A 14,757-nucleotide genomic window follows, 5' to 3' on the forward strand; every position below is an offset into this window, starting at 1 on the left:
GACCACATCCCCTTTCTCACTAAGGTGTCCCTCTACTCATGGCCAAGGAATGTGTTTTGCATGAGAAGGGAGCAAGACTTCCTTCCTTCCAGTCTTGGGGACAGCCAGGGAGAATGCCTGCAATCAAGCTATGGAATGTCTTTGTTCATACAATAACCAAGAAGTCAGTATCATTGGATTGAAGAGCATGTGGTGGAGAGTAAGGTGCCAGGAGACTGGAAAGCTAGAAGGCGGCAAAGATATAAAGAACTTTTAATGCCAAACAGAGTCTTTTGTATTTGTAAGAAGCCATGAGTTTACTGAATGGAGAGATGATATGATTGTGTAAAAAATGTGGTCCAAAATGTTGCTTCTGCATCAGGGTGGAGATACTTACATGATAACCCACATGTCAGAGAACATGTAACTGGTTTTTGTCAACATAGTCATTTATGGGGAACTATGACCAAGTATGACTTTTTATTTTTAAAATATATGCAAAGATAATTTTCAACATTCATCCTTGCAAAACCTAAGATTCCAACTTTTTTTCCCTCCCTTCCCTCAATTCTTCTATAAATATTTTCACAATTACCATGTTGCACAAGAAAAATCAGATCAAAAAGAAAAAATGAGAAAGAAAAAAAAAGCAAGCAAACAACAATAAAAAAGGTGAAAATACTGTGTTGTGATCCACACTCAGTTCCCACAGTCCTCTCTCTGGATGTAGATGGCTCTCTTCATCACAACTCTTGGAATTGGCCTGAATCATCTCACTGTCATCACATAATCTTCTTGTTGTGTATAATGGTCTTCTGGTTCTGTTCACTTCATTTAGCATCAGTCCATGTAAATATCTCCAGGATTTTCTGAAATCATCCTGTTGATCATTTCTTATGGAACAATAATATGTTCTTGCAAGATTGTGAATAAAAATATTTTTCTGGCTTCATCAGCAAATCAACAGAGTTCCTTGTTTCTTACAACTGGACCAGAATGTTAGGAAAATGACCTTAGTGGCTGAATTGAAAATGAATTGAAGCGGAGAAAGATTTGAGGTGGGCAGGCCCACCAGCAAGCATAAAATGATAAGGATCTGCTCTAGAATGGTGATGATTTCAAAGAAGAGAATAAGAACTTCTTCAATTCTAAAGATGAGTTCCTAACTTAGATACAAGGTTACTCAGGAAAGGAAAGCAGGAAAAGCCTGCCTTGTGTCCAAGTGCAAGCTCACCAAGTTGAATGTATGCTTCCTGTGAGAGCTATAGTGATGGACAGTGGAAAAGACCACAGCTCATCTCCTCAAATCCCTTCAGGGAAGGTCTAGAGATAGAACATCATTACTTACAGGAGAGTCAAAGGACAGGTCTCTTCATTTAACTGATACAATGTGCCACTCCTCTTGGTATTACCCTGAGACAAGTGAAAGACTGCCCAGGGATTGCCACATACACATATACTTCCTAGTGCTTTCCGCTTTGAGTCACCACATCACTGATGTAGGTCCCAAAACTCCCAAGTGGTCAAGTAGGATCAAGAACAACTCTAAACATGCTCCCTAGGATAGCCATTGTTAGAATGTCAGAATAGAGCAGAAGATTCTGATGAATTGAACTTTCTAGATAACTGGTAATCAAAAAATCCTTCTTGTTAGAAACCTAAAACAATTTCGTATACTTTTCTACTTTAGTAAGCAGTCTTTAGTGATATTAATCTAACTTGACTGGAGCTGTCAAAGGTAGAGGAAGACTACAGGGGCACAAGTGATATTTTCATCACTATTACTAAATAAAGATGGGGACTTATTTTTTAAATTTAATTCTGTAATTATTTTCAATTAACATAAATTTATATTTTCTCCTTATAGCAAATATACAAAATCAAGCAAAGTAAATTCCTTTACTAGCCATGTACAAAAATATTAAATATTTTGAGTCCATCATATCTGTCAAGAGATGGCTAGAATGCTTCATCTTCAATCCACTGGAATTTGTCATTACATTGATCAGCTTTTCAAAGTCTCTCAAAATTGTTTTTCTTTTAAAATTTTATAAAAAGTATACTTTTTAAAATTTATAATAATTTTATACTATAAATTATTCTTATTGATTCTGTTCACTTAACTCTGCATCAGATAATACAGGCCTTCTCAGTTTTCTCTGAAACTATTCATTTTATCATTTCCTATGGCCCACTAATATACTATTAGATTCATATACCATGATTTGTTTAATCATTCCCCAAGAGGTGAGAACTTTTTAGTTTCCAACTTTTTTTCTACAAATAAAAAGAGCTACTAAAAATATTTTTGAATTATGAGTCCTTTTCTTCTTTCTTTTATTTCTTTGGTGTCTATCCTTAGTAGTAACACTTAATGACCTATGGAGAATAGTTCCAAATTCCTTTCTAGAATGGTTGGAATGGTAATCCCAGCTTCATTAGAAGTGCATTAATGGGGAAGGATTCTGGGAACATGGCAGGGTAGGTCAGAAAATTCCAAGATGTCCAGATTTTCCCCACAAACTAGACAAAACTGCACCTCCAGATGAACATGGAGCCACCAAAAACAAATAGTTGGGGCAGAACAGTGGTCCTCCTGGGACAATTAGAGAAGACATATAAAGTTTGGCCGTTAGAGTAAATATCTTCAGGCTAGTTCTGCTGAAACAATAAGCAGCGAGCCCTAGTTTTAACTGGGTTGGGAGGTAGCCTCAGTTCCAGCCACAGGAACTTTCATCTTCCAGACAGTGTGGGGAGTCAGGCATCTGAGTCCCAAAGATTGAGGGAATTTCTGCTGATGAGGCATGCCAGGCCCAGCTGTGCTGCTGAGAGAAGTCCCTGCGCCAGAAGGAACCAGTACACACCAGGTAAGTGAAGAAGCAGTGAGGCAGGGACTCTGGTGGCTGTGAGCACTTAAAGAAAGGTGGAGTTTCTGATTTCAGGTTCTAGACTAGAGAGGAGAACTGAAGGAGACCTGAGGGTACAGACACTATTCCCCTCCTGCCAACCCACACTGGAGTAGGTAAAGGTGATTACACCAACAAGCTCTTATTTAAAAAATAATTTAAAAAATGAGTAGGTAAAGGAGAAAGAACCCAACCCATAGAAGCCTCTTCTACCTAAAAGAGTAATGTTAAATGATCACTTGCCCAAAAATAATTCATAGAAGAACTGAAATGAGACTTTAAAAATCAAATGAGAGAATGAAAAAAAAAAAAAAAAACAATCCTAAAAAACAAAACAACAATCCAAGAAATACAAGAAGAATATGAAAAGAAAGTCAACCAATTAGAAAAGGAGATCCAGAACCTTAAGGAAGAAAATTACTTCTTAAAAACTAGAATTGGGCAAGAAGAAACCAGTAATGTTATAAAGAGAATAAGAAATAATAAAACAAAATATAAAAAATTTTAAAAATAGAAGAGAATGTGAGAAATTTAATAAGAAAAAATATATCTAGAACAGATCAAGAAGATAATCTGAAAAAAAAAAAACAATCTGAAAGCTATTATCAGAAAAAGAATCTTGGAATAGTTAAAGAAAATTGTCCTAGAGTATTAGAACAAGAGGGAAAAGTAGAAATAGAAAAAAATGTACGGATCACCCCTTGAAAGAAATGCTACAATGAAAACCTACAAGAGCACCCCAGATCAAGGAGAAAATTTTATAAACAAGCAGCAAAAATCAAATATGGTGGAGCCACAATTTGAATTACAGAAGATGGAGAAGCAGTTATATAAAAAAGATTTTAGAATACTACATATTGAAGAGCAAAAGAATTAGGGTTGTCACTGAAAATATCATATCCAGAAAGTTAAGCATAATCATGAATGAAAAAAAAAATGGATATTCAATGAATTGCCCAGTTTCAGGATTTTGTTGCAAAAAGATCTATACTTAATAGAAAATTTGACACATAAGATACAAGAGAAACATAAGGCAAACATCAAAGACTAATTTCAAGAGATTCAAGGACAAATTGTTTATGTTTTTACACATGGAGATGTTAAACCATATGTCTAAGATTGTTAGTAATTGGGGTAGTTTGAAAGAAAGATTGAAGTAAAGCTGAGTATTATGTGATTCTAAAAAACAAAACCACATAGAAAAAGATAAAAAGAGTAATTATGTTATGCAAATAAGCTGTGAGAGCAAGAACTGATGCACAGGAATTAGATGGGAGAAGACAAGTTGGTAGTTCTGGAATCCTACTCACATCAGAAATGGGTTAAAGAAGAAACAATACATATACATTTAGAAGGATATAAAAGTCTTCTAAATATATTTTAAAAATAAGAGGGAGAGGGAATAAGATAAGGGAGGGAAGTTCTAGAAGAGTGTATAAATTAATGGGAATAGGATAAAGAGAATGAGGGAAGAGAATAAGGGAGAGAACCTTGAGGGAGTGTGTGAGAGTAAGTTAAATAATAGCACATCAAAATAGTGGGTAGAAGTAAAGCAGAGGAGTCAGTAGAGATAGGAAATAAGAGATACACACAAAAATAATAACAATAATTAGGAGCAGAATTCATTAGGAAAGAAAAGCAGAGCTAGGGACCATTGATTTTAGACAAAGTTAAAGCTAAAATAGATTTAATCAAAAAAGGAAAATAGAGAAACTACACTATATCTCAGTCATATTAGTCAATATTATTTCAGACTATTTAAAATAACCAGATAGTTTGAAGTTGGAATATTGCTGTATTGTAGAAAATGATGTGTTGGTGGATTCAAAATAATATGGAAAGACTTGAATTTATGATGGATGAACATTATCCACTTTCAGAGAAACAGAGGACAAACAAATATAGTATGGCCTTATACAGATGTATGTGAATGTACATGTGTGTGTGTGGATGTGTGTGTGTATCATATATATACATGTGATTATAGATATTTTTATGTATGTATTTATATATAAATATATCTGTGCTTAATTATAGTCTCCTTAGGGAAAATGGTGGGGAAGAGAAAGGGGAAAAAAAGAATAAAGTAAAAAGTACATAACAGAGAACAAAAGAAAACCTACAAGGAAGCAAAGAAAAGATTGACAGCTCTGAGCACAATATGTAGTATTTCTTATATAGGCTTTTTTGAAATGGAAGTTTATTCCAGGAGAAAATAGACCAAAGGTTAGTTGGAAATTAAACAATCTAATCCTAAAGAAAGAATGGATGAAACAGCAAATCATAGAGACAATCAATAATTTTATCCAAGAGAATGACGATAATGAGATAACATACCAAAATTTGTGGGATACAGCCAAAGTAGTTATAAGGGGAAATTTTATATCTCTAGATGCTCACTTGCATAAAATAGAAGAAGAAAAGATCAATGAATTGGGCTTACAACTAAAAAAGCTAGAAAAAGAATGAATTAAAAACCCTCAATTAAATACCAAATTTGAAATTCTGAAAATAAAAGGGGAGATCAATAAAATTGAAAACAAACAAACAAAAAAAAAACACTATTGAATTAATAAGTAAAATGAAGAGTTGGTTTTGTGAAAAAAAAAAAACAACAAAATTGATAAACTTTTAGTTAATTTGATTTAAAAAAGGAAAGAAGAAAATCAAATTGTTAGTCTCAAAATGAAAAGGAAGAACTTTCCACCAAGAGAAGAGGAAATTAAAGCAATAATTAGGAGTTATGTTGCCCAACTATATGCCAACAAATTTGATAACCTAAGCGAAATGGAGGAATATCTATAAAAATATAGATTACCCAGGTTAACAGAAGAGAAAGGAAATTATTTAAATAGTCCCATTTTAGAAAAAGAAATAGAACAAGCTATTAATCAACTCCCTAAGAAAAAAATCTCCAGGGCCAGATGGATTTGCATATGAATTCTACCAAACATTCAAAGAACAATTAATTCCAATACTATATAAGCTATTTGAAAAAATAGGGAAAGAAGGAATCCTACTAAATTCTTTTTAGGGCACAGATATGGTGCTGATAGCTAAACCAGATAGGATGAAAACAAAGAAAGAAAATTATAGAGCAATTGCCCTAATGAATATTGGTGCAAAAATCTTAAATAAATATTAGCAACGAGATTACAGAAAGCCATCCCCAGGATAATACACTATTACCAAATAGAATTTATACCAGGAATACAGGGATGGTTCAATATTTGGGAAACTATTAGCATAATCAACTATATTAATAACCAAACTAACAAAAATCATATGATTATCTCAATAGATGCAGAAAAAGTATTTGAAAAAAATTCAACATCCATTCCTATTAAAAACACAGGAATAAATGGACTTTTCCTTAAAATGATCAATAGCATTTATTTAAAACCATCAGCAAGGGGCAGCTAGGTGCTGCAGTGGATAGAGCACCACCCTGAAATCAGGACGACCGAAGCTCAAATCTTGTCTCAAACACTTAACACTTTCTAGCTTGTGATTCTGGGCAAATCACTTAACTCCAAGTGCCTCATAAAAAATAAAGAAAGAAATAAAAATAAAGAAAACCATCAGCAAGCATCATCTGTAATGGGGATAAACTAGAATCATTCCCAATAAGATCTGCCCACTATCACCATTACTATTCAATATTGTATTAGACATGTTAGCTTTGGTAATAAAAGAAGAAAAAAGAGATTAAAGAATTAAAGTAGGTCATAAAGAAACCAAATTATCATTCTTTGCAGATGACATGATGGTATACTTAGAAAACCCTAGAGAATCAATTAAAAAACTACTAGAAACAATTCACAACTTTAGCAAAGTTGCAGGATACAAAATAAATCCACAAAAATCATCAGCATTTTTATATATTATCAACAAAGTCCAGAAGCAAGAGATACAAAAGAAATTCCATTCAAAATAACTGTTGATAATATAAAATATTTGGGAATCTATCTGCCAAGGGATAGTCAGGAACTATATGAACACAACTACAAAAGAATTTCCACACAAATAAAGTCAGACATAATCAATTGGAAGAATATCAAGTGCCCATGGGTAGGCCAAGCAAATATAGTTTAAATGACAATACTACCTAAATTAATCTACTTATTTAGTGCCATACCAATCAAACTCCCAAGAAATTATTATACAGATCTAGAAAAAATAGTAACAAAGTTCATCTGGAAGAACAAAGGTCAAGAATTCCAAGAGTATTAATGAAAAAAATGCTAATGAAGGTAGGTGGCCTAGCTGTGCCAAACCTAAAACTATATTATAGAGCAGCGGTCATCAAAACCATTTGTTTCTGGCTAAGAAACAAAATCATCTATCAGAATAAGTTAGGATCACAGGACAAAATTGGCAATAACTACAGCAATTTAGTGTTTGACAAACCCAAAGACCCCAGTTTTTGTGATAAGAACTCACTATTTAACAAAAACTGCTGGGAAAATTGGAAACTAATATGGAAGAAATTAGGGCTTGACCCATACCTAACACCACATACCAAGATAAGATCTAAAGGGGTTCATGATTGAAACATAAAGAGTGATATCATAAACAAATTAGAGGAACATAATTTATCTCTCAGATCTGTGGCAAAGGACCAAATTTATGTCCAAAAAAGAAATGAAACACAATTGAACACCAGATAGATATTTTTGATTATATTAAACTAAAAAGTTTTTTGTACAAACACAACTAATGCATACAAGATCAGAAGGGAAACAATAAATTGGGAAATCATTTTTACATTTAAGGGTTCTGATAAAGACCTCATTTCTAAAATATATAGACAATTGACTCAAATTTATAAGAATCCAAGCCATTCTCCAATTGATAAGTGGTCATAAGATATGAACAGACAATTTTCAGATAAAGAAATTAAAACTAAAAAAAAAAAAAAGAAAGAAATTAAAACTATTTCTAATTATATGAGAAGGTGCTCTAAATCATTATTGATCAGAGAAATGCAAATTAAGAGAACTCAGAGATAGCATTACACACTTTTCAGATTGGCTAAGATGACAAGAAAAGACATGATGAATGTTGGAGGGGATGTGGGAAAACTGGGACATTAATACATTTTGATGGAGTTGTGAACAAATCCAGCCATTCTGAGAGCCATTTGGAACTATGTTCAAAAAGTTATCAAACTCTGCATACCCTTTGACCCAGCAGTGTTTTTACTGAGCTTATATCCCAAAGAGATTCTAAAGGAGGGAAAGAGACCTGTATGTGCAAAAATGTTTGTGACAGTCCTTTTTGTAGTGGCTAGAAACTCGAAACTGAGTGGATGTCCATCAATTGGAGAATGGCTAAAGAAGTTATGATATATGAATGTTATGGAATATTATTGTTCTATAAGAAATGATCAGGAGGATGATTTTAGGAAGGCTTGAAAAAACTTACATGAATTGATGCTAAGTGAAATGAACAGAACCAGGAGATCATTGTACATGGCAATCTACAGCTAGAAAAGACTGTAGGAACTGAATGTGGATCACAATATGATATTCTCACTCTTTTTGATATTGTTCGCTTGCATTTTGTTTCTTACTTATTAACTTTCTTTTTTATCTGATTTCTTTTATGCAGCAAGATAATTGTATAAATAAGTTTATACATATTGTATTTAACATATATTTTAACATCTTTAACATATATTGAATTGTTTGCCATCTAGGGGAAAGGGTGAGGGGAAGGAGGAGAAAATCTGAAACACAAGGCTATGCAAGGGTCAATGTTATCAAATTATCTGTGCATATGTTTTGAAAATAAAAGGTTTTATTTAAAAAGAGAGAGAGACAGAGATGGAAAGAGGGAGGGAAGGAAGGAGAGAATTTAGAACCCAAATTTAAAAAAAACAAATGTAAATAATAAATATATAATAAATATAGATACGCTCTATAAAAAAAAAGAAATGGAAGTTTATTGTCTCATATTTTGAATCCTTTTACATTCTGCTGTGCACAAGCTAATTTTTTTTCTATTTTGTTTGCTTGTTTATTTTGAAATAATTTTTTTTTAATTTTTTATTATATATATATATATTTTATAATATTATCCCTTGTATTCATTTTTCCAAATTATCCCCCCCTCCCTCTATTCCCTCCCCCCGATGACAGGCAATCCCATACATTTTACATGTGTTACAATATAGTCTAGGTACAATACATGTGTGTAAATACCATTTTCTTGTTGCACAATAAACTTTAGATTCCGAAGGTACATGTAACCTGGGCAAACAGATATTAGTGCTAACAATTTACATTCCCCTCCCAGTGTTTCTTCTCTGGGTGTAGCTACCTCTGTCCATCATTGATCAACTGGAAGTGAGTTGGCTCTTCTTTATGTTGAAGATTTCCACTTCCATCAGAATACATCCTCATACAGTATTGTTGTTGAAGTGTACAGTGATCTTCTGGTTCTGCTCATTTCACTCAGCATCAGTTGATTTAAGTCTCTCCAGGCCTCTCTGTATTCCTCCTGCTGGTGATGAAATAATTTTTTTAAAAGTTAAAAAAAAAAGAAATGCATTAGTGTGCCTGTTTCCCTAAAGTTCCTATAATGTTTAACATTTCTTTTTTGTTATTTATGCCAATCTGACAAGTTTGAAGTGGGGTCCCCTAGGTTGTTTTCATTTGCATTTCACTAATTATTCATGATTTTGAGAATTTTTTCCAAATGACGATTCATAGCTTGGATTTCTTTCTTTAAAAACCAACTGTGAATATCTGTTAATCATTTATCACTTGGAGAATGTATTTTATTTTTATAGATTTGAATAATTTCCTTATAGATCTTGGATATGACATCTTTATCAGAGAAACTTGCTATAAAACACTTCCTCTGGTTACAAGTTTTTCTTCTAATTTTAACTATGGATTTTGTTGGTATAAAATCTTTTTCATTTTATATATTCAAAATTATCTATTTTATCTTTCATGAACCTCTGTTATTTGGACATGGATTCTGAAGGTAAGACCTTTAGAATATTAAAGATCATCTAGGAAGTGAATACTTAAGAAGATGGTACCTGAGATTTGAATTTCTATATCATGACTTCAGATAGAGCACTAGTTTCCAAATTTTACAGTATTAAAAGTTATTGAGAAACTATTTAGACTCTTAAAAATTATTGAGAGCAGTAGCCAAGATTGTGCAGTGAATATAGAGCACTGGCCCTAGAATCAGGAGCACCTGAGTTCAAAGCTGAGCTCAAACACTTATTATGTAGACTCTGGACAAGTCACAATTCCAATTGCATTCAAAAAAATATATTGAAGACCCTAAATGATTTTTGTTTATGTGCATTATAAATATATACATATTTACTATGTTAGAAATTAAAATGAATACATTTTAATGTAATAATTTTAAAATAATATAAAAGTAATAAATATTAATAGAAATAGCATGTTTTTATGAGGAAAAAACCTGTTTTCCAAAGCAAAAACAATTTGAGAAGAAGAATGGCATTGTTTAACATATTTTTGCAAATCTCTTTAATGTCTCACTTAATGGAAGACATCTGGATTTTTATATCTGTTTCTGCATTCAATCTGTTGTGATATATTTTTTGATTGAAGTATATGAAGAAAATCTGGACTTATATGAACATTTGTTGGAAAAGCGAAGATATTTTAAAAGGCAAAAAACATCTTAGTATTATTACAAAAATAGTTTTGACTTTGTGGACCCCTTGAAAAGGTTTTTTAAAGATCCCCAAGAGTCTTTGGGTCACACTAAAGTGTAAATAACTAAGATAGAGGACTGGTGGACTTGGGGATAAAGGGCCCAAAATGAGGGTCAATGCAAATATATTTGCCTTGAGTCTTAATACCAAGAGACCTTTAATCCAAAAATGGAGGTGGAAATAGAAAAAGGTCAGGTCTATATGTCAATTCAGTTGCCATTGAGAGTAACAAAATAAGTGCAATTTAACAAGTAACAAAATAGAATGTAACAAAGTAAGAATAATATTAGTGGAGATAACTCATAATTAATTAATAGGATATAATTTCCAAGAAAACCAAGTTATAATAATAATAATAACCTTGAAGCTTCAGTTATCTCTGTAAAATGAACGGAGTATAGATAATAAACAATAAAGTCGAGGTCATGGCTCATGGAAATAAACTGGCATCACTATGAACCTGGTAAAATATGACTCATGGTTGGAATATGCTACTCTCGTTTCCTTTATTGATGGAGTTGTTAGATTAGTAGATTGTGGAAAAACCACAAGATGTTCTATAGCTAGATTTCAGCAAAGCATTTAATCAATCAAGTATTTTTTTAAGTATCTGCTTCCCTATCTGTTCACTGTATTTTATTATGGAGATAAAAGCAGCAAAGTTTCTTACGATATTCTTAAGACATGGATGGAAATATGGGATTATATCATAGGCTCATAGGATTTAAAGCTGGAAGAGAATTTTTACATCATCTATTCTTTTCCCTTTATTTATGAAGAAACTGAGGTACAAAGTGGTAAAACGAGTTGCTAAAGACCACATAGGTTACAGAGTTGGGATTCAAAGCAGAGTCCTCTGAACTTGAAATCCAGTGATTGTTTTACTATTTCACACTGTTATCCAATATATTTATCATGTTTTCTGCTACAGCTAAGTTTCAGAAATATAGTTAAATGACTGTTCTTGAAGAAGACGATTAATGGATTAATGCCAGGATAACTGATATTGTTCATATAACACATTAAAGTTTTCAAAGCCAGCCAAAGCAGTAATAAGGGGAAGTTTTATATCTCTACAGGCCTATTTGCATAAAATAGAGAAAGAGAGGGCCAACGAATTGGGCTTACAACTAAAACTTCTAGAAAAGGAACAAATTAAAAACCCCCAGACAAACACAAAACTTGAAATTCAAAAAATAAAAGGTGAGATTAATAAAATTGAAAGTAAAAAAACTATTGAATTAATTAATAAAACTAAGAGTTGGTTTTATGAAAAAACCAACAAAATAGACAAACCCTTAGTAAACCTGATTAAAAAAAGGAAAGAGAAAAAGCAAATTGATAGTTTTGAAAATGAAAAGGGTGAACTCACCACTAATGAAGAGGAAATTAGAACAATAGTTAGGAGCTACTTTGCTCAACTTTATGCCGATAAATTCGATAACTTAAATGAAATGGAAGAATACCTTCAAAAATATAGCTTGCCCAGATTAACAGAGGAAGAAGTAAGTAGTCTAAATAGTCCCATCTCAGAAAAAGAAATAGACCAAGCTATTAACCAACTTCCTAAGAAAAAGTCCCCAGGACCAGATGGATTTACAGGTGAATTCTACCAAACATTTAAAGAACAACTAACTCCAATGTTATGTAAACTATTTGAAAAAATAGGGATTGAAGGAGTCCTACCAAATTCCTTCTATGACACAGACATGGTACTGATACCTAAACCAGGTAGATCGAAAACGGAGAAAGAAAACTATAGACCAATTTCCTTAATGAATATTGATGCTAAAATCTTAAATAAGATATTAGCAAATAGACTTCAGAAAATCATCCCCAGGATAATACACTATGACCAAGTGGGATTTATACCAGGAATGCAGGGCTGGTTTAATATTAGGAAAACTATTAGTATAATTGACCATATTAATAATCAAATTAATAAAGTTTTCAAAGCATTTCATATACATTATCCAACTCAACAACCCTTTAGGATAAGTGCTATAGATATTATTATAACATTTTCAATCAAATGACCTCTCTAGCAAGTAAGTGTAAGAAGCAGAATCGGGTCACAGGACTTCTGATTCCAATTCCAATAATCTTTTCATTCTGTCATACTCAGGATACTGGACAGAAGACTACAGGTGAGAGCCTTAGTGTTCCAGCACCATTAGCCCTGTTCTGTTCAATATTCTTTATCAGTGACTTGTATGCAAGTATGGACAATATGCTCATCAAAACTGCAGAAGATATGAAGATGGCAAATAACAGAATCAGGATCCTAATATCTAATATTAGGATCCTAAAATAGCTAATGTAATCCAGGTTTGTATTGAGAGAAATTATCAAGCAGTAATTAGCCAGTCCTATAAGTTACATAATTTAAGAAAAATATTGACAAATTATAACAAAGCCAGAGGATGATAACCAGAATGACAATGTCATGAAAGGATTGACTGAAGGAAATGGGTATAGTTAACTTGGAGAAAAGATTTAGTGAGGGACATAGTCAATTTGTATTTGAAGGGCTGATACAGGGAAGAAATATTAGACTTGTTCCAGTTGACCTCTGAAGGCAATACTAAGGATAATTTTGCAGTGCAGTGGATAGAGCACCAGCCCTGAATCAGGAGGACCTGGATTCCTAGATATAAGTACTAGAGACTGACTTCATTAATCACAGTCTAACCATGTCAGTTATTCAATAAGCATTTATTAAGTGCCTACTATATGCCAGGCACTGTGTTAAGCACTGGAGAGAACAAAGAAAGGCAAGTTCCTAATTTCAAGGAGCTCACAGTTGATGGGGAAAACAACATGAAAATAACTACATACAAACATGATGGATACAGGATAAAGTGGAGATAAATGACAGGATAGAAATTGCCCAAACGCACTTAATAAATGCTTTTTTAATAATAGGTATCCTTTGTCAGTTTTAAGAGAGGAAGAAATCAGCTGAAGTTGAAAAAAGAGCTTGAGCATTCCTAGAAGCTGTGCTGGGAATTAAGGGAAGCAGGAAGTCTCCCAAAACTGTTCCTGTCACCACCATCACCACCATTACCAGCAACTACACTGGAGAATATACCATTCTTAAATCACTCATTGCTGGGATGCAAGCTAGAAGAGACATAAGAAAAGATGCTAAGTTCTCTCAAACTGCTGGGACTAACTTCTCTGTTGGAGAAAAGAACTAACGAAACCTCCTCTTCTTGCTAGGGAGACATATTTGTTCCCTGACTCTTCACTTCTTTTTTTTTAAATAATAGCTTTTTATTTTTCAAAATACAAAGACAGTGTTCAACATTCACTCCTGCAAATCCCTGTGTTCCAAATTTTTCTCCCTTCCTCTCCTAGACAGCAAACAATCCAATATAGGTTAAACATATACAATTCTTCTAAACATATTTCCACATTTATCTTGCTATATAAGAAAAATCTAATCAAAAAGGGAAAAATGAGAGGGGAAAAAACCAAGTAAACAACAACAAAAAGGTGAAAATATTATGTTGTGGTCCACATTCAGTCTCCATAATTCTTTCTCTAGATGGGAATGACTCCATCACGAGTCTTTTGGAATTGAATCTTCATTTCTTAAGAATATATTTATTTTTTCCTTTTTACTTTAACAATTGTTTTTCCAAGGTTATTTAAGGTTAATCATTGAATTACTGATCCATGAATGTCCTTGTTTAAAAAAAAAAAAAGATAACAGAAGTGGAATGCCTGAGAGAAGTGCTCTTCTTAATTGCAATATATATTGAGAAGAAACATTTTTCTCTGAATGGGACTCAGAGTCAAAATAAAAGAAAGATTCATCCATTTTTACAACTTTCCAAAGCAAAAAGAGAAACTTGGCTCCAGATACTCTTAGGCAAAAACATTTAATCAGTAATTTGGGTATGAAGAGGTTGTGACAAACTAGATCAGGAATGAGAGGTGCTCCATATTGATTGTTTTCCTCACAATTTCCTTCCTAAAGCCACTTTGAAAGGAAAACTATTTCCTGAAAAAGTTGGAATTTAGTGACATAAAGAAAGTCATGGCCTGGTGAAAGAGCTGGAAAGGAGTAATGCTGCTTTGACTATAGGGGCTAGTAAGATGTGACTAAACTCTTTATCAGAATATAACCAGAAATTCACTTCTATACTACTG

Source organism: Sminthopsis crassicaudata, chromosome 1 (genome assembly GCF_048593235.1).
Source record: "Sminthopsis crassicaudata isolate SCR6 chromosome 1, ASM4859323v1, whole genome shotgun sequence".
NCBI classification, from domain to species: Eukaryota; Metazoa; Chordata; class Mammalia; order Dasyuromorphia; family Dasyuridae; genus Sminthopsis; species Sminthopsis crassicaudata.